We start from the raw sequence: 20,732 nt of genomic DNA, 5'->3' as shown, positions 1-20,732 counted from the left end.
TATATATATATGTTGGAGCCTTCACCATCCACTTGAATCTGTATCTGAGTGGAAAATTAGAGGATTCCTTGGCCTGCCAGCCAAATCTCCCATTTCAAGCACTTGCAGCCCTCTACACCCCATGTTCAGGAGATGCACTGTTCTCCTTGAAAACAGGTAGTGTGTCCATGAAAGACCTATGCAGGACTGTACCTGGTGCATTGTTCCCAAGGTGTTGAATTCCCACAACTTGGACGTGTAGTTGAACTTCATCAAGTCAGTATATGGCACTGCTTCACATGCTTCATACTCACAATCACCGTGAGGTTATGCTCCACATATACACACTGGAGAAGGCAGAGACCACCACCAGCTCCCTATTACATTAGCAGAGGAAGGTAGTGATTACCCCACATAACTGCTCTGAGTTTATACGGCAGCATTTTTCTGTCTTGCAAGAACTTTTTCTGCATGTGACAGATTTATAACCTCACTTTTCAGAAGAGAAAAGCAAGCTGGGAGAGATCAAAAGCCTCACCACAACTCATAGGCAACATCAAAACCATCAAGACTCTTGCTCCTGCAATCTGAAAAATCTTATAGGAAAAAGCTCTATGGGAAAGGTCTGTCCCTCTTTATTGCTGCATTCCTTCCCAAGCCCGCAGGCCAATACCTTAGAGCAGCCAGTCATGATTGCACAGGGCTTCCAAAAGCCTGGACCGATAGTAATCCACCACCAAGCAAAACGAGTTCATCTGTGCCTTCAGATACATGTCATCTGAAAGCACATGACAACTGCCTTGGTTACCACTGCAGATATCAGGCAGAATTCCTCTTGGAAGTCTCCTTCGCAGCGCAGTCTTTCCAGATATACACACTTCATGTTCATGGCAGTTTGTATAAAGAGGGAGAGCCTCTTCGAGTTTTCATCTTGCTTTTCCTTACTTCCTTGAGTTCCAAACTGAAATACCCATCAGTTCTCTGAAGAGCTTGTGCAAAATGGAGCAGCTTATTAGAAAAATACTACTCAGAGGGATTTCATCTTCCATGGTTGTTTCTTCTGTCTTCACAAGAGGCCTTCTCTCGTGCTTTGTTAGTTCTCTCAGGCAGGCAGGATTTCTACCTTATTAGCTAGAAAAATGCTGCTTCAGCCAAGATTTCCCCAATGATGAATAACACAACAAAACCAACAAGCCCTCAAGTTTTATAGCAGCACATTAGAAAAACCCATTTTTTTGCAAGATGGAAGAAGATAATACGCAAGAGGATAAAACCCCTTTTGAATCCCTCTTGATGGACACATAATCTGCAGTTATAAGGTATGTGTCAGCTTCCAAAAATGCTAAGTACCTAATCAGAGGCTTTTGCACTGAATTGCAGCAGTGGCTATGTATTTCTGTTCCTTGCTCAGGCAGTCCAATGCAGAAGAGCTGAGCAGTGAAGGAGATGATGAGAACACAAGCACAGTGCTTCTAGAAGTCCCCGCAGACCTGCTCCAGAAGGGAAGGGCATGGAGCGGCTCATCTCTCCATCCCACCAGTCAGTCTGACAAGAGAGCTGAGCCAGAAAACTCATGTAGAACAAGAGATAAATATATAGCATTCTACTATATTTTAGTCACTGCAGGCATCATAAGAATGAGGCAAGAAAGGAGATCTTGGCCAAATTCAGAAAACCCTTTCCATAGGAAACCATTACATTTCATATCTATTAAAATACCAAACTGGGTTCAAAGGCAAATATTTTTCCCCCTACACTTGACTTTTAGACTCAATTGCACCAGAAATGTTGAAACTTCAAATGAAAGACATAAAAAAAACAACCCAACCTGTTTTCTTCTTTTCTTTCCATGGTTGCTCCAGGAAGTTTGCCTTGCTCCAACTGGTACTCAGTTTCTTGCTTGCTTTTTATGCTGCTAGGACAGTTACTGGGAAGGGGAATAACAGTACCACCCTGTCTATGCTACTGTAATTGTAACATATCAAGCTGTGGCAATGGAAAAAATCAACTTTCTTATCTTCTCTGGAGAGCAATGCAGATTGGTTTGAGTTACAGATAAGCATCAGTTATAAAACACATCCATCGGCAAGGGAGTTGGAAATAAATTTTCTTCTTCATTTCAGGTAAGTGCAGGGATCATTAAGACACTTAGCATTTTCTTTTGATAGTTCTTTTCTCTGATGATTTAAACTCCTCACTTCAATAGGCTGCACTGCTTACAGTCAGAGGGAAAGCAGTGGTGGTGTTAAGGCAGAGCTTGCTGAAAGCCCTGGGCTCCTGTGTTTTGAACTGCTAAACTGAAAATGAATATCTGCAGCTGAAATTCTTTTCCTGTATTTTTTGAAATACATTTCATTTCAAGAGGTTCCAAGCAACCAGCCTTTTTCAGCTGCAATATGAGAAATATTTCTGAAAAGAGCTGGCAATTGGCAAGATGATACAGAAGTAAGGACATATTTAAGAATATGTCATTTATAATTAACTAGAGCTGTCACTGTGCTCAAAGAACCAATATTAGTTAAAAGAAGACACACACACACGCAGAGAGTCTTACACCAAAATTATCTCTGTAAATATGCAAAGCCAGGAGGTAAGTTGGGTGTATCACTCTTGCATTTTGAGCATCGTTTAATACCTAGCTCCCAGTGGGAAACAGGTAAATCAACTTGCTTTCAAGAACTTCAGGACTTTGCAAAGTACACAGTGATGGAGCAAAACTTGGACTGGGAGTTCCACCCTGATCACACCACTGGTAAAGCCTCTAAGCTGCTAGAAGAAAGGTGGGACCTGACTCAGGTCTGCCAGAAAGAGCTTCTCACATTTTCTGGAATTCATTTTTATTTCTGTACAATATATATCTAAAATTCTAAGAACTTTCTCAAATAAAAAGTACATATCTGGCTTTTGATCAGTCACAGAAACAGATGGAACACTACCACATCTTCAGTGAAATGACCCTATTTTAAAAAACAACAATGATAATAATTTGAGAATCAGGCTACCATCAATTCAACCACTCTATATGTGATGTTGCAAAGGGGTCTTTACAAGTCTCTAGTTCAGTCTCTCACTCAGAGTGGGACTGCGTCCACCACCATATCTCACTGGTTGTGTTTATGCCTTGGAAACCTCCAAAGACAGAGATCATTCACATGACTTAAGCCCAAACACAGATACCTTAAAGGCTGGATCTAGAGAGGAAAGAGGACTAGATAAAGCCTTTGTGTACAAATACTACAGTAATCCACCACAGAGCACAAGTCCTCCAATGTACTGTGTTGTAATGGAACCCCATGGGGAAAAATCACAGTGGGTTTTATCTTCCTGAAAACTTGTCATCTCACCTGCTCAAGAGCTTACTTATTCTCACCATGGCTAGTGACTGCTTGTAACAGGCAGAGAGGGATCACAGCAAGGAAGTCTGCACCAATGTGCAAGGGAGGGAGAGCAGCCAGTTTGTCAGCAGTCACACAGAGGGCTCCAGCAAGGCTCATTTAAATATTCAGAGCACGCACAGCAGAAGATGACTGGAAATCTGGTTGTATGAACACCACTTGAAAGGAAGCAGCCATTGTAATTAGCCTGACAGCAGAACTCAAGTGCTGCCCTCACTGCTTAAAGCTCAGAGGTAGTTGGTAGTTAACTGATCTGCTGTGCAGGGGCAATGATAGTGATCCTTGCCAATGTTACCAGCTCTGCTAGGCATCTCAGTGCTGCCTTCCCACTCAGAGGGATAACGAATAGCTGCCAGGCAGACAGGCAAGCCATGTGTGTGTTCCTTCTGTGCTTGCAAGAAGCACAGGGACACAAAACTTGTGCTGGGGTCAGCCACTCTCTTTTAAGATGCAAGTTAGTTGCCAGTGAAGGATGCAGAAGATTTGTGCCAAAACAGGACTAAGTCCTGGAGCAGAAGACTGTTATCCCATAGTGGTTCTTGTTATTACACAGTAAGCAAGCTCTGCTTTCCCTGACCCTTTGGCTATTCAGTTGGCATTAGAGAAGATCCAATTAGCTGCAAATTGCACCAAGCCTAAAGCACTTTTTTCTTTTTAATTTTATTTTTTATTATTATTTCTTTAGATCCTGGTCTAAAGAAACGAGAACACCATCAGGTTTTCACAGACTCAGAAGATGTGAGCCTCTCTTCTTGAAGGAATTCGATTTCCTAAGGAGGTTCCTCTCTGGTCACACCAGTCCAAAGCAGCACATGGGCACATGCTTCAGTTCACTGAGTATGAGTCCTTTAAGAACTGTCTTAGCTTGCATAAGGATCATTTCAGTCAAAGGCCAGGATGTTCCCATTTGGCAATGTTACAGAGTTTGTGGTAATCAAACTAGAGACCATTAATGTTCTGGAATGCTAATCACCTGCTATCTGTCAAGGATAGTAGCTGGAGATAACTCCCAAATAGCAACTAGATTTAGTTTGAATAGGTAATGCTGCTCTGACTGGACTTCCCTGGGTCATTTGTGTTAATGCTGGGTTTTTTTTAATTCGGCTACTACTATATATCTTCTGTGCCTGAAACGCCCCAAATTTGCAGTTGCCTTCAGTTTCTGTACTCAGTTACCACAGGCAAAGGGCTGTGGGGCTGACTAGCTCACTCCCCAAGCTTGGGTGGCATGGGCCGTGCTTCATTCCACATTACACATCCACAAAGCTTGTGTTGCACCTGCATTTTACTTGCCCAAGTCAGAGAGCAAGACAGCAAGGGCTAGCTCTCTGCAAATCCCCTGCCATTCCTCCCTTTAGTGCCCTACCCCACAGTGCAAAGCTCCATGATGAATGGTGGGTCTCAGAGCTGCTACAAACATATGCCGAGATGAAGGAGAAAAACGTTTGAGCTGATGCCATGAGACAGCTTATTAGTCATTATTGATCTTGGCCCATAAGCTGCTGTGATTGACTGATGATACAAAATTGGAGGCTTTTGCAAGGCATCGGATGGAAAGCGGAAAGATCGTAATGATTTCAAAGCTTGGAGTGATAAAAACTGGAAGTAGAGGAGGGAGTTCTGTGGCACAAACTGCAAGGCTGTGTTTTCAGGTACTAAATAAGCACAGCTCTGACAAGAAGGGATCTCAGTGCCTGGAGGAAGCAAAGGGAAGTCTGGCTGTATTAGTCAGATGCACACTTTCTAATGCAGGCATGAAAAGGGTGAGTGGGTCAAGCTAGCTATTTTCTGTACACACCTATTAGTGTATCTTCACACAGACAGACAACATTGCTTACAGCCCTCATCAAGCATTCAATAAAGAGCATGCTTTTATACATGGGGACAGGAGATCCATTGCAAAAAGGAGACAAGAAGAGCTTGATGTGTTCAGCTTAGCAACACAGAGATGAAAATGAACTACTGTCACTGTCTGCATTAATGTAGGAAGTACCAGCTCAGGGAGAAGTGCAGTTTTGGGACAGCCTTCTGGTATACAGGGAACAGAGGAAGACTGCTCAGTGGCGCCTGAGCAGTGTATCAGTGGCAGAATACAACAATTTTACCATCAATAGCTGGGCCTTGAGTGGATGGTTGTGTTTCCTTGGCTGAAAGTCATAGTCCTGTTGCACAGTCTTGGCCTCCATTGCCTTTTTTTGTCTCTCTGACCCACAGCATGACACACACTGGTGAGAAGGGTCTTTGAAACCTCTAACAGTGGACATCCCCCATATCTCTGGGTGCACCTTGCATGTCTCTACACCACCCTCTGGCAGGTTTTTTGTCTCCTTGCCAAACCTGAACTTTCAGAAACACGGTTTCTGGCTTTTACCCCTTGTTATAATGTCTGTCACAACCACCCTCTCCTTAAAATCCTTGCAAGAATCAGTAGCTGCTCCTAGGTTTGGGCTCCACAGGAGCAGAAAGGAATAAGGGGAATTCACCATAAACTGAATAAACCAACATAAAGAGAAACCTGTAGAATTACCATCTGGGTACTGAGACTAAGCAGAAGAAACGCACAATGCCAATATAAGAAAAAAAAAAGAAAAGCATTGTTGAAACTGTGAAACCATGCTCATTAAGGTGATGCATTTCCATTTCTTCTTTCAATAGAATTCAAAGTGAAAAAAGATCACATTTTTCGAATCTTCCAGATAGTACAACTGCAAGAGTATGAATCATTGTTTTCTCCACTTCTGATTTCTCAGGACTAAATGTACATGTTCAAAATGCTCCTAAAATGTTTTCCTTGTTTTCCCCCATCTTCAGGTTTGAAGGTTTTGGAGAGGCTTTTTGTTTGTTTATTTGCTGGCAATCTTCATTGTCAGAGGCAGAAAGGAGCTAAGTTGCTTTTTCTTCTGAACTTGATGTTTTTTGAACTTGAGGATATTGTAAAAGCTTGTGGAGAGAGGAAAAAAAAAAAAAGAAAAAGGAAACATAACCCCAGGATCATCCATCTTCTAACACTGATGTCGATAACTTTCAAAAGTGCAATTGAAACAGCAGCATTCATTTCAATTCCAAACTTCTTTTGGCAATTATGTTGTCTCAAACAATCTACGTTTGAAAAGGCTCTTTTCAAACTAACTCTAGTGTTCAAAGAGGTTGTCTTTTGAGTCTATAGCCTCTGGTACCAAACCCAGTTAACTCTGAAGTAGCTATGAAAGAACAGAATCATTACAAGTGGGAAGAAAAGATTGTTCTGCCTATTATTAGTGCACATGCATTGTTAGCAAGAAAGCCATGAGCAAGGGTCAGAGCCTGTAATGGCCATCTCTGGAGCAGTCATGCATGGACTAGCATAAGCCTGGAAGACAAAAACCAGGCCAATTTAAACCTGCTTTGCCTAAAAGGATGTAGTGGTCTGGACGAGCCAGCCTTGATTCAGCCACTGAGTGAGATAGGAAGACAGACCAAGCACAGCACAATCACATTAATAAATAAGAAGCATTGTCTTGTAATTATCCCATCTCACAAATAATCTCTGTGAGAGTTTCAGGTTTGAGAAGAGAAAGGAAAACCAAGAGTGGCATTGATGACTGACTAGCCAGTGGAGATGCCATTGTTTAGGTAGATTATACCAAATAGATAATAACCTCAGCGTCACAGGATCTGAGTGATATGTGAGCTCACAGAGTGCTTGATACTGAGGATTCTCATCACTGCTGTAATATAGGCTGCAGCAGAGAATGCTGTATTAAGTTGCTGAGTATTAAAGGCATTTCTCCACTACTAGTGCAGGTTGCCTCCATCCCCTGCTTTTCAGAAGTACTAGCAGAGAGATCAGACATGCATCCATTTCCCTGCAGACGAAATAAAGCAGACACCACCTGGAAATCTACCATGTGGAAAAGGTTGGGGGAAACAATTGTGCTACTGAGGACAACAGGAGAAGCGAGTAGCAGAAACTGCTCAGGTTTGCTAAGGCTGTGGAAATCTTACAGATTTTGGGGGAAATGAAATCCTTCACTGAACTGCACCTTTTCCTTCATCTTAAAACAAAGACAAAACTTGCTGACCTAGAGGAAAGACAAGGCGCTTTCAAAGCTGACTGATGTATTTAAACTTTAATTACACAGTTTGTGTTTTGCAGGAACTAGGATCTAATGCAGGATGATACTGGTGTTCAGGTCTGCTTAACTTCGCCATGGCCTGTGGTTTTGTCCAAGCTCCTCCACATACCCAGGTCACCTGCTTCTCTTCTCCCATTTCCCTACCTTATTACAGCTGCTCCCATTTTGTGCCATGCCTAGTAATGAGAACTTTCCATTAGCAATATGGCCAGAAAAAGCTGTTTCCATCACATACACAACTTGATTCAAGGGTTACAGACTATAGACTTGGAGTTTCCCAGCAAGTCACTTCCAAATGATGTATATCTAGTTTTGACCCCAGCATTACAGGATGCAGGTTTGTGCAGGGGATTTGCTTATTATTTATCATGGCACTGGCTCCCCAGGCCTTGGGTACTTTCTATTTCTTACCAAACCAAAGATTAGGACCCATCACTTTTGAAAGCCCTGCCTATACTGCCTCAGCTGACTTTTAACAAATACTTACTGTGTAACAAGAAATAAAGGCAGAAACAGGATGCAGATAGTGGACAAGCATCAGCTGATAATTGGTTCAAGCCATAATAACTTTGGAAAAGAATTGACCAGGAAGTGGTGTTCCCTTCTCTTCCTAGTGCAGGAGGGGAGAGAAAAGGGAAAAGAAACTAGAGGGGTAGAAAGAAAGAAGGAAAGTAAGAGAAATGCTATTTTGAAAGTAATAATGATAATAACAAAAAAAAAAAGCAAAAAAAGTTTAAAGATATTAAAACATTTGAGAAGAGATTTTTCATGAAATTCATGAAGAAATCATGAAATGATTCATGAAGATATTCTTCCATGAAAGTACTGGAAACTCCCTGACAAAGTATACTTTTAACAGAGCCTAATGGAGATATTCTTACATGTCCTAAAAATAACAGAGTAAATGAAACCTTTGCCTGGAAGTTATGTGCAGTGCTGTGCCATGACAGTTAGCATGCATCCAGCTGTAGAGCTCCAGATTTGCTCCTCAGAATGATCCTACAGAATCAATTCTCCACAAACAAGAATCCATCATTGCTGTTACTGAGTACTTGGTGACACAAACAGTCAGCATGCATATTTGCTTGTTTGAATAGGATCAAATAATTCAATATATATACAACATTTGATACATTAATGATATGATATTTCCCCCTGCTCTGAGTGGCAAAACAGAAATCTTATTTTTTGCATTTCTTGGAAGTTCTATTAAGCGTAGGTAGAAGCCAGGCAGGTGCTTTTCCGTGGGCACAGTTTTAAGATACTGTTATTCTAACTCCCCTTCTATTGTGCACAGTTCTGTACTTAAAAACCAAGATTTTCTCTGATTTACAGTGACTGAAAAAGAGCTCATTCTAAAAATGAAGGGTTTTTTTTGAGCCAGAAGTAAGATCCAGGGCATTGTTAACATCAGGTTCCCCAGAACCCATCAGCTCCGATAGAAGACTAATGTTGCACATAACTTATCTGAGAAGTTTTGATCCTAAAACCAAGTTAATGATCAAACCCACCCTCAGTGGCAGTCTAAAGAGCAAAAGCAACAATATCCTTTGATCATCTGAGTACTGGACTGCCAGAACTACTCGATGTGAGAGGAGGGAAAACTATTAATGCTCTTCAGGAGGTAGCTACAGGATGTGACGGATGTGTGGCTGAACCAAAACCTTCTTGCTGGTGTACTTTAGAAGAACATCAGGCCACCACTGTGAGCCAGAAGAGATTCTCATCTTCCTCTTATTTCCTATAGAAATGCAGAGACAAACACTGCTGTTTCATCAACCCATCCTTGGAAAATGATCAAAAAGCACAGAGACTGAGCCATTTGCTCAAGGCAGCTCAAATACTGTGGGAGATCCCATGTTGGACTAGGAGTTCAAATTCTTATCTGCTGCCTTCAGCAGGTTGTTCTCTACCCCTTGAGTGTGGCTCGAACAAGGGCAACCCAAGACCATCTGGCATCTAACAGAAGTTCCCCTGGTTGCAATGTCTGCCCGTAGCTTAATGTTCTTTCTCTGTGTAGTTTCAGAAAGAGTGCAGGTCTGCTTCCTCTGTACCCTCTTGTTAGGCGGTTACAGGCACTTTTGGAGCTTCCACTTCCCAGGCTGAACAGGCTCAGTTCCCTCCATTTCTCTTCCCATGCTGAATGCTCCAGCCCTGACCATCTCAAAGGCCTCTACTGGACTTGATGCAGTACATTCAGCTGCCTACTGTACTAGGCAGCCCAATGCTGAGCACAGCATCCAGATGTGGCCTTGCCAGTGCAAAACTTGTACACCAGGATTCTCATCTCTTTTGCAAAGCTGCTTTCTAATCTCTTAGATCCATTTGTCCTGCTTCCAGGGTGGTTGGATTTCAGCTGCAGCACATAGCCGTTGACAGGGCTTTAAACTAGTTATGAAGGGGGGAGGGGATTTAACTGGGCCTGTTGGGGACAAGCCCAAGAGGAACATGCTAGGGATTGAAGGATGGCGGGCTAAGGAGGACTATCAATCTCTTGTTTCACTTGTGGGAAAGGATAGCTTTTTAGACCCTGTCCCGCAGGGGAAAAAGGGTACTAGGACTGGCTCCCTGAAATGCCTGTACACCAATGCACGCAGCATGGGGAATAAACAGGAGGAGTTAGAAGTCTGTGTGCGGGCTAAAGGTTATGATCTAGTGGCGATTACAGAGACGTGGTGGGACAGTTCACATGACTGGAATGTGGTCATGGATGGCTATGTCCTTTTTAGGAAAGATAGGTCAGCAAAGCGAGGTGGTGGAGTTGCTCTTTACGTGAGAGAGCAACTAGAATGTATTGAGTTCTGTCCGGGGTCGGATGAGGAGCAAGTGGAATGTCTGTGGGTACGAATCAAGGGGCTGACTGGCACGGGTGATACAGTTGTGGGGGTCTATTACAGACCTCCTGATCAGGACGAAGGAGTTGATGAGGCTTTCTACAGGCAACTGGAAGTAGCCTCGCGACTACATGCCTTAGTCGTCGTGGGGGACTTTAACTACCCCGATATTTGCTGGAAGACTCACACAGCCAGTCATTCACAGTCTAGGAGGTTCCTCGAGTGCATTGATGATAATTTCTTAATGCAAACGGTGGACGTACCAACTAGGGGAGCAGCGCTGCTAGATTTAGTACTCGCCAACAAGGAGGGTTTGGTCGAAGTGGTGACGGTCAATGGCAGCCTTGGCTGCAGTGACCATGAGATGGTGGAGTTTAGGATCCTGTGTGGGAGGAATAGAATACCTAGCAAAGCCACAGTTCTGGATTTCCGAAGGGCCAACTTTGGCCTCTTCAGTCAACTGCTAAGGGAAGTCTCATGGGAAAGTGTACTAGGCGGTAAAGGGGCTCAAGATAGTTGGTTAGCATTCAAGGACCGCTTCTTCCAAGCTCAGGATCGGAGCGTCCCAATGAGTAGGAAGTCAAGTAAGGGATCTAGGAGACCGGCGTGGTTAAACAAGGAGCTGCTGGGCAAACTCAAGTGGAAAAGGAGAATCTATGGATTATGGAAGGAGGGGCTGGCCACTTGGGAGGAATATCGGACAGTTGTTAGAGGATGTAGGGAGGCAATTAGGACAGCTAAGGCCTCCTTGGAACTCAATCTTGCTAGTCGGGTTAAAGACAATAGAAAGGGCTTCTTCAAACACATAGCAAATAAAACTAAAACAAGAGGCAATATAGGCCCACTGCTAAATGAAGTGGGTACCCTGGAGACAGAGGATATAAAGAAGGCAGAGGTGCTAAATGCCTTCTTTGCCTCTGTCTTTACTCCTGCAGACTCTCCCCGAGGGCCCCGGATTTCTATAGCCCCAGAAGGAGTCAGGACAAAGGAGGAGTTTGCTTTGGTAGATGAGGATTGGGTTAGGGATCAGCTATGCAAACTGGACATCTGTAAATCGATGGGTCCGGATGGAATGCACCCACGGGTGCTGAGGGAGCTGGCGGAGGTCATTGCTAGGCCACTTTCCATCATCTTTGGTAAGTCGTGGGAAACGGGCGAGGTGCCTGAGGATTGGCGGATGGCAAAGGTCACACCAATCTATAAGAAGGGCAAGAAGGAGGACCCGGGTAATTATAGACCGGTCAGCCTTACCTCCATCCCTGGAAAGATGATGGAACAACTTATTCTTGACTCCATCACTAGGCATATCAAGGATGAGGGGGTCATTAAGAACAGCCAACATGGTTTTATGAGGGGGAAGTCATGTATGACCAACCTTATAGCCTTCTATGAGGAAGTGACTAGGTGGAGGGATGATGGTAGAGCGGTAGATGTAGTTTTTCTTGATTTCAGTAAGGCATTTGATACTGTCTCCCACAGCATCCTCATAGATAAGCTAAGGAAGTGTGGGCTTGACGATCAAGTAGTGAGGTGGATCGAGAACTGGTTGAAAGGAAGAAGGCAGAGAGTTGTGGTCAATGGCGCAGAATCTAGCTGGAGGTCTGTGACTAGTGGAGTCCCTCAGGGGTCGGTGCTGGGACCGGTGCTGTTTAATATTTTCATCAATGACCTGGATGAGGGAACTGAGTGCACCCTCAGCAAGTTTGCTGATGACACAAAACTGGGAGGAGTGGCTGACACACCAGAGGACTGTGCTGCCATTCAGCGTGACCTGGACAGGCTGGAGAGTTGGGCGGGGAGAAACTTGATGAAATTTAACAAGGGCAAGTGTAGAGTCTTGCATCTGGGGAAGAACAACCCCATGTACCAGTACAGGTTGGGGGTTGACCTGCTGGAAAGTAGTGAAGGGGAAAGGGACCTGGGGGTCCTGGTGGATAGGAGGATGACCATGAGCCAGCAATGTGCTCTTGTGGCCAAGAAGGCAAATGGCATCTTAGGGTGCATTAGAAAGGGAGTGGTTAGTAGGTCAAGAGAGGTTCTCCTCCCCCTCTACTCAGCCTTGGTGAGGCCACATCTGGAATATTGCGTCCAGTTCTGGGCCCCTCTGTTCAAGAAGGACAGGGAATTGCTTGAAGGAGTCCAGCGCAGAGCCACAAAGATGATTAAGGGAGTGGAACATCTCCCTTATGAGGAGAGGCTGAGGGAGCTGGGTCTCTTTAGCTTGGAGAAGAGGAGACTGAGGGGTGACCTCATCAATGTTTACAAATATGTAAAGGGTAGGTGTCAGGATGATGGAGCTAGGCTTTTTTCAGTGATATCCAGTGATAGGACAAGGGGCAATGGGTGTAAACTGGAACATAGGAAGTTCCACGTTAACATCAGGAAGAACTTCTTTACTGTAAGAGTGACAGAGCACTGGAACAGGTTGCCCAGGGGGGTTGTGGAGTCTCCTACACTGGAGATATTCAAGGCCCGCCTGGACAAGTTCCTGTGTGATGTACTGTAGGTTACCCTGCTCTTGCAGGGGGGTTGGACTAGATGATCTTTTGAGGTCCCTTCCAACCCTTGGGATTCTGTGATTCTGTGATAGCGTTTGCTATGGTTGAACTCCCTGCCAGCCCAATTGCCTTCCTTTCCAGGTTTCTTTGAATAGTAGTCCTGTCCTCCAATATATCATTTACACCTCCCAGTTGTGTATCGTCATGCTTTAGGTCACACTCTGTCCCACCACTGAAAGCATTAATAAAGGTGTTAAATAACATCAACCTAGTATTAACCCTCTCAGAAACATCACTTGTAAGCAACTGCCACTCAGTTTCAAGCTGTTGAGCCTGACAAGCTCCCTAAGCCTGATTGTCTACTCAAGACCATTGCCAATAAACTCGCCTAATGCCAGTGCAAAGCAGTCTCATCCACCATGCTTCTGAAACTACATGCAGCTCTTCTACCAGGTTATTCTCTACCAGTAACCAAAAACTTCAGACTGGGGCATGGATATATTGTGTGTATAATTCTGTGTTTAATTCAGTATGCTGTCATGCAAGCCTAAAATCAATAGAAGATAAAATAAAAGTTGGAAATGACCACTCAAAGTTTTGCCCAATTTTTATCTGTAAATGAAAACTGTTAGAATAGTACTACAGGAGACTTTTTTTGAGAAGGTGAGCAGCCTTTCCATTTAAATGGTCAGACAAATTTTGCTGTAGGGTGCTATGGAAGAGAGAATCTTGCTTCCACATCTCCGTAATGCATTAACAGGAAAACACAAAAAGTTGACATTTTTCTGACAAATCCTTAATCTGTTTTATTTTAGTTGCTGGCACTGGGAAAAAATTGAATCCCCACCTACTCAGTTCTCGCTTATGCTATATTAATATTTTAAGACATTTTAAAATACACTTGATTACCAACCATAAACCGAAGAAAAGAGATGTCAGAAAGGAGATTACAGATTTGAGCTCCTCTACTGTCAGCTCTCACGTGCACCTGTGCCCCACTGCTGGTCTGTAAGTTATTGAAAGGGTATCCCAGGAAGACTAAACTTACAGCTAAGAAACACAGAGAGATTTCCATCTATTCAAAATGTATAGATTAAAAAAAAAATCCCAAACAGGGAGAAAAAACTAAAAGTAAGGGGAGGTGGTCCTTCTAGCAAGAAAGTCAGAAACTGTAAAATAAAAATATCAATGTATGTTCTGGCACCCTTTCCTTCACCAGGATTCAGCTTCTGTGTTTCTTTCCCAATTGCAGTAGCTGTAACATGTAATGATTATTTGAGTCTGTTTGATCAGAACTGTAATGCCTTTAATCCAGTCATTGTCTCTCCTGGCTGCTACAAAACATAGAGCTGTTTTCTGTCACTCAGAAGACGCAGCTTGGACAGCCTTAGGATGAGCAGTAAGGAAAAGAACTCAGACTGACTTGAAAAGAAAACTGTCTCACCCAGCATCTCACAGATGCTTTCAAACCCCAGATTTTACCATTTTCATTCACTGTTGAATGGTAGATGCAGAAAAAAATAGTCTGGATAGCTTGTCTAAGACAGACTTAGCAGCTGGTCTTATAAACATTTTAAAAAGCCTTTACAGGCTGTAGATGCTGAGGATAGTAAGAAATAACCCTTTTCAGTCTGCTTTCCAGTGTAAATCTTATGAGGGCAGGAGAAGTTTGATGCTGGCATCCACCTTTAAATCCCCACTGCTGATGTCATAACTTTTTGCCTATATCCAAGTTGGAAGGGATATCTAGAGGCTTCCAGACCTACCTTGCCTTCGGAGCGGGACCACTGACAATAGTCAGATTTTCAAACCTTCCAAGACTGGACAGCCCAGCACCTCATCAAGTACTACATCTTCTCTAAACACCCAGCATAATTTTCCAACAATAGTCTAGGAAGCTGAAAGTGACTGTGCCCTAAAAAGGCTAAAAGTAAGAGCACCCTAAGCAAATAAATGTCTTCAAGGTTAAGATGCTGATCAATGTATCCAAGTGAATTCCTACTTACTTTTTTACAGAATAGAATCACAGAATCCCAAAGGTTGGAAGGGACCTAAAAAGATCATCTAGTCCAACCCCCCTGCAAGAGCAGGGTAACCTACAGTACATCACACAGGAACTTGTCCAGGCGGGCCTTGAATATCTCCAGTGTAGGAGACTCCACAACCCCCCTGGGCAACCTGTTCCAGTGCTCTGTCACTCTTACAGTAAAGAAGTTCTTCCTGATGTTAACGTGGAACTTCCTATGTTCCAGTTTACACCCATTGCCCCTTGTCCTATCACTGGATATCACTGAAAAAAGCCTAGCTCCATCATCCTGACACCTACCCTTTACATATTTGTAAACATTGATGAGGTCACCCCTCAGTCTCCTCTTTTGCAAGCTAAAGAGACCCAGCTCCCTCAGCCTCTCCTCATAAGGGAGATGTTCCACTCCCTTAATCATCTTTGTGGCTCTGCGCTGGACTCCTTCAAGCAATTCCCTGTCCTTCTTGAACAGAGGGGCCCAGAACTGGACGCAATATTCCAGATGCGGCCTCACCAAGGCTGAGTAGAGGGGGAGGAGAACCTCTCTTGACCTACTAACCACTCCCTTTCTAATGCACCCTAAGATGCCATTTGCCTTCTTGGCCACAAGAGCACATTGCTGGCTCATGGTCATCCTCCTGTCCACCAGCACCCCCAGGTCCCTTTCCCCTTCGCTACTTTCCAGCAGGTCAACCCCCAACCTGTACTGGTACATGGGGTTGTTCTTCCCCAGATGCAAGACTCTACACTTGCCCTTGTTAAATTTCATCAAGTTTCTCCCCGCCCAACTCTCCAGCCTGTCCAGGTCTCGCTGAATGGCAGCACAGTCCTCTGGTGTGTCAGCCACTCCTCCCAGTTTTGTGTCATCAGCAAACTTGCTGAGGGTGCACTCAGTTCCCTCATCCAGGTCATTGATGAAAATATTAAACAGCACCGGTCCCAGCACCGACCCCTGAGGAACTCCACTAGTCACAGACCTCCAGCTAGATTCTGCGCCATTGACCACAACTCTCTGCCTTCTTCCTTTCAACCAGTTCTCGATCCACCTCACTACTTGATCGTCAAATCAAGTAGTCAAATCAAGATAGCCCAATGGATAAATAGCCCAAGGGATGGGAAAGCAAAACATTGCCATTCAATGAAGACTGGATATTTTTTTGCAGACATGTCTTCTCTATGGGAAGAATGGAGATGTGATTGTAACTGCATACAGTACCTCAGAAATCTTCCTAGGACTTCTTTGAAAAACATATTCAAATGAAGAAATTCTTTAGTGGCTGCAAGACTATTGAAAAGCTGTGCTGGGGGATGGGTAAGGGAAGAAAAGGAGAGAAAAGCTTTGAAAAAAAGCTCAAAAAAATATCAGAGATCATTGTTATAGGGAAAGAATACACAGAGTCCTAGATATCTTTCTGTAGCATCTTTGCTTCTTGGTGACTCAGACAAAGAAGTTTGGCTGTTGAAAATCAAGCACACCCCTCCAGTTATTTTACTAATTTCAAGGCCTGTCTAACAAATAAGTAAGCTCTGAATTTAACAGATTTCACTAGAAATAACATATCCTATGTACCAGAAAGAGGTGCATTCTGTAAAATAGTGATGCATGACCGAAGGGGAGAATGCTTAATTAGCTCATTATTTTTCTCAAAAGCAATGTAAAAAAATTAGCTGTCTGCAGTATGACTATGTCTGTGTTTCCAATAGTTACAAGACAAAAAAAATTAAGTGGTGAAAATTTCTAGATTATAGTTTCTTAAAAAAACCCACAAACCAGTTTATTTGATACAAAGAATATAGACTTTAAGAGCTACAAAATCCCTAAGGCAAACTCAAATTAAAGGTATGAGCCCTACTAACTCCAGGGCAGAAGCCATGTGATAGAGTCAGGATGAAGAATGCTTTGGGGATGAAGCAGTTTCCAGGGGACTTTTTCAAGTTCTGAGCAAGATGAGCTCCTCCATCTGGGGCCACTAAGTCTAGGAACACCTCTATCTGGCATGTTCCTTTGGCTGTGCCAGCTCCTCCAGAGGGCACAGTCAGCAGGATGCAGAGAGCTTCTTTGCTGTGGGCAAATGGCTGCTTTCTGAAAGCTGGAACATGGTATGCGGTTCAGCAATGGCTGTGTTACTCCAGCAAGTTTATTTGGCTCCGGCAGGTGTTACCAGAATGACTGCAATCTGTTCTTGGAGTGAGGAGATGCTTTCCATTAGAGGAATTGCCATTTCCTCCCACTCATGAGGCTGCTTGTGTAGAATGAGCTGTTAGCAACAAGGCATGAGATGAGAGTGGTTTTCCAGACATCATACACAACCTTCCCTCATCCCACTCCAATTGGGTTGACATAACAGCTCCCATCTACTCACACCGAGAGCTGTATATTTCCCCTAACTCCTTTTACTAACTCATCCAGATGGAGAAAGCTAAAACTGAGCGTGTTTAGGGCTCCAATTGTTAGTTTTTAAACCAGTGCAATCCCGACCTCCTAGCTGGGAGAGCGATAGATGTTTGAGAATGAACTGTACTTCCAAAAGCTCATAAAACTCAAATACAGCTTTTCCGGGGCTCATATTTGTGGTGCCATGGACACTAGGGTCTTTTTCTGCAGTGTAGACCCCAACAAACTGTCTCTTGCCCCAGAGGACTCTCAGCAGAATACCATGATGAAGAGGGGAATGCTCATGCAGAAAGGTTGGGTAACTTAACCAATGGCACAAGGATGGGAGATGGCTCTTCCTGAGTGACCCCTCTGAGGAAAGACACATTTTAGTCCTGAGCTTTGCACAACACCAGCTGTGGTGCTCAGGCCAGTCCTTTTAAGGTATAGCTCAGCTATTCATTTCTACCTAAATCATCTTCCTCATATAGCCCCAAATCTGGATTTGAATATGCTCAGAAAAGGAGAATTTGTTAAGCCCACTAGCAGCTCACACCAGTGGATGATCCTCCTCCTTGCCAGAAAACGTGCTCTTCTCATATGAACTTTCCTGCCTTTCATTGCCAGACATTGTTTGTTCTTCATGTCTCCTCCACTAGATCAATAAGGCCCTTAATACCTGCTATCTCTTCCCTTTGAAGTTCTTGTACCCTGTAATCAAGCTACTTTTTGATCTTCTAAAAAAAAAAAACCCAGACTGAGCTCTTTAAGAATTACTGTAAAGTAACTTCTTTCTTTCCAGAATCGATCTCTGTCTTTCCAAAGTTGTCGTTAAAGAGCAACATACACGTTGTGTGATTATCCCACATTCCAGAGAGGAGTCCCATTCAGGAGTCCTGTTAGGTAAAGGATGACCAGGTTGCACAGTACTCCAAATAAATTGAACTTATTGTATTAGTGTCCGAAGGCTTTGAATCATGATCCGTTTTGGGTTTAATCTGCTATAGTCAAAGGGCTCACTTCGGCAATACAGTTCTTAGCTGTGTGCCCCAGCCTTCTGCCATAGGAACAGCAGGGTTGCTGCTTTAGCTGCATCAGTTGTCAGCCAAGCACACTGCTATAAGCTTTAACCCCAAGCTATGAATTTACTCCCAGCATATCACTTTGTCAGAGAAACACCTCCACCAGAAAAGGACTTTTGGACTAGGTAGAGCAGTCATCACCTGTATATTTCAGGAACGATCAGGAATACAGCAAATGATCACTGCATGAAAGATCAAAACCTTCAGAGCTTTAACTCACCAAAGTAATTTCATACACATTTTACTTGTCAACACAAGGCTACTAAATAAAAAGCTTGAGCATTTGGCAACAGCTGGCATAGAAATTGTTGCTGAAACCAAATAGAGCTATTATGTAAGGTTTTTCCTAGAACCCTGGAAGTTGATCAATGTCTTTGATTTTTGATCTCCTTTTTTTCAATGCTTCAGAAAGCTGTCTCATGGAAACCAGTCTCTCATTCAAGAGGCAGGGCTAAGTGCAGAACAGGAAACTGTGCGAAGCTGTCTGATCAAAACACTTGTGGAAGATATTTATTTAACAAATGCAAAAAGCAACTACCATGGTCTTTCCCTTATAGTTAGGGTGGATGAAATATCCGAGAGAAGAGCAATGCTTTTTGCTCTTCTTGACATTCAATACTACAGAAGGGTTAAGAACCTATAGCCAAGACCATGCTGAGTCCAGGGTGGTTGAGATATGGGAGACAACCCATGGGACTCTCTTGGCACAAGAAGAGAAAGTTAAGACAATGGATATGCCTAGATATACAACCATGGGTAGACTTTCGTGAAAAAGGATTAATGTAAGAGAAACAAGTTTCATCCTGTGCAGGCACTGAGGAAAGTATCACAGTCCTGGGAATGGTGGTTCATCATCAGAATGGTGAAGGATGTATTGAAGGAGAGACAGAATGATTCTAGGCCCTGTTATAGCACACAACAGGGTTGATTGCATGGCCTTCGTGGCCAACACAAGGTCAAGATAGCACAAAAGACAGCACATCCAGACCATTAAGCAATCTTCTATGCCAGTGTACTGCTATCCGGGCCATTAAGCAATCTTCTATGCCAGTGTACTGCTATCTGGGCAGCTAAAGCAGACACCACGCTTCCTACATTTGGCAGGACACTTTGAAGTCAACCAACCAGCCAAGAACGAGCAGATAAAAAAGATTTATTTCACCCAAAGCAGAACGCTGGTACATTACCACATGAATCTTAAAAATGGCTACTGAGAGAGTGGGAGCACCTGGATGGGAAGACCTGATTTTAAATCCAGTTTCCAGTCCAGTCTGTATTTGGACCTTGGCTCTCCAAATATGCAAGATAGTTGTGCTGCCAGATAAGCTTCATCACTGTCTGTCTTCTGCCATAACTGAGTTTCTGCCTCACCATCCAACAGAGAAATGACTCAGCATTACTTTTGGGAGGAAAGTGTCGTTTCTCTCTTCAGTCATTAATTCCAGGTCCTCCATCTTTTGCAAGGTGGCGAGTGGGGAATTTCTATTCTTGAGATGACTCCAATGTTTGAACAAGTAGTTTTGTCCTAAGTCCAGGACAGTAGTCCAGGATATACCACATCCTTCTAACCAGAGACATCAGGGGAGATATTGCTTGGTGAGTGATCCCAGCCCAAAGATTGTTATTATTGGTCTATCTTCATTTTCTACTTTTTGGCAAAACAGAAATGTCTTATGAGAAATACTGGCTTTTCAAAGAGATTGTAGTTTTTACCTTCCCCAGGAAGGCAGAACAATTCCCAAACAGCTCTGCTCAGAGCAGAATTTATGCCCTTTTCCATCTGGGTTTATCTATCAAAGCTTTGCCTCTTTCTAGTAAATTAAAAACATCTCTTTCTTATCATGCAAATGTGTAGGGAGTAAAAGGGCTCTAATATCTAAGAAGTCATTATAAAAGAGACATTTTAAAGTCTACCAAATAATCTTTGTCCTCCAAAGCAATACACAGCCCTCTACACATCTGTATTTTTGCTGTGTTATGTAAAGAAGCCTACTAATCACATCTTAATCTTTTGATTAAGAAACCTTTTTCTTCTCATCTGCAAAGAAAAGACCTTCTCCTGAGCATTTTTTAACCTTATATATAAAGGTATAGGGAAAAGGGACATTCAATAGAATGCTACCAAGTGAGAAAGCTGCAACCACTTATACCTTGCTGAAATGCTCCTCTTCCCCTGGCTTTATAATAAGCAGTCATTTCAGTCACCTCTGATCACTTAGACTCTATCAGCTGATTTCAGCCCAATTTGACAGAAACTCCTGAAAGAAAATTTAATCTCCTATGTGTATAGTAAAAATCGTTGGCCAAACTGCAGAAGGAAACACTCAACAAGGTCCCCATGGGGAGACAGGCATGTCATGATCACCTGGTTTACCCCCTTAGAGGTGGTAGCCAGTCAACAGCTTAGCACGTGTGTGGTGGCTGGCCAT

General features: G+C 43.3%; 1 long non-coding RNA gene across 2 annotated transcripts in view; it reads right to left on the bottom strand.

Moving 5' to 3' along the window:
* LOC136015759 (uncharacterized) overlaps positions 1-20,732 on the bottom strand; it is a 78,038-nt gene that overhangs the window by 20,304 nt on the left and 37,002 nt on the right. The window contains exon 5 of one of the 2 annotated variants that reach the window (XR_010613326.1): positions 19,496-19,948. The exons of the other annotated variant lie outside the window; for it this stretch is intronic. This is a non-coding gene — a long non-coding RNA (uncharacterized LOC136015759). Of the gene's footprint in view, positions 1-19,495; positions 19,949-20,732 lie in introns of those variants that run through there. 2 annotated transcript variants of the gene reach the window in all.

The sequence above is a fragment of the Lathamus discolor genome, chromosome 5 (assembly GCF_037157495.1).
Source record: "Lathamus discolor isolate bLatDis1 chromosome 5, bLatDis1.hap1, whole genome shotgun sequence".
Lineage (NCBI taxonomy): Eukaryota > Metazoa > Chordata > Aves > Psittaciformes > Psittacidae > Lathamus > Lathamus discolor.
This window is presented reverse-complemented; position numbering and strand designations above follow the sequence as displayed.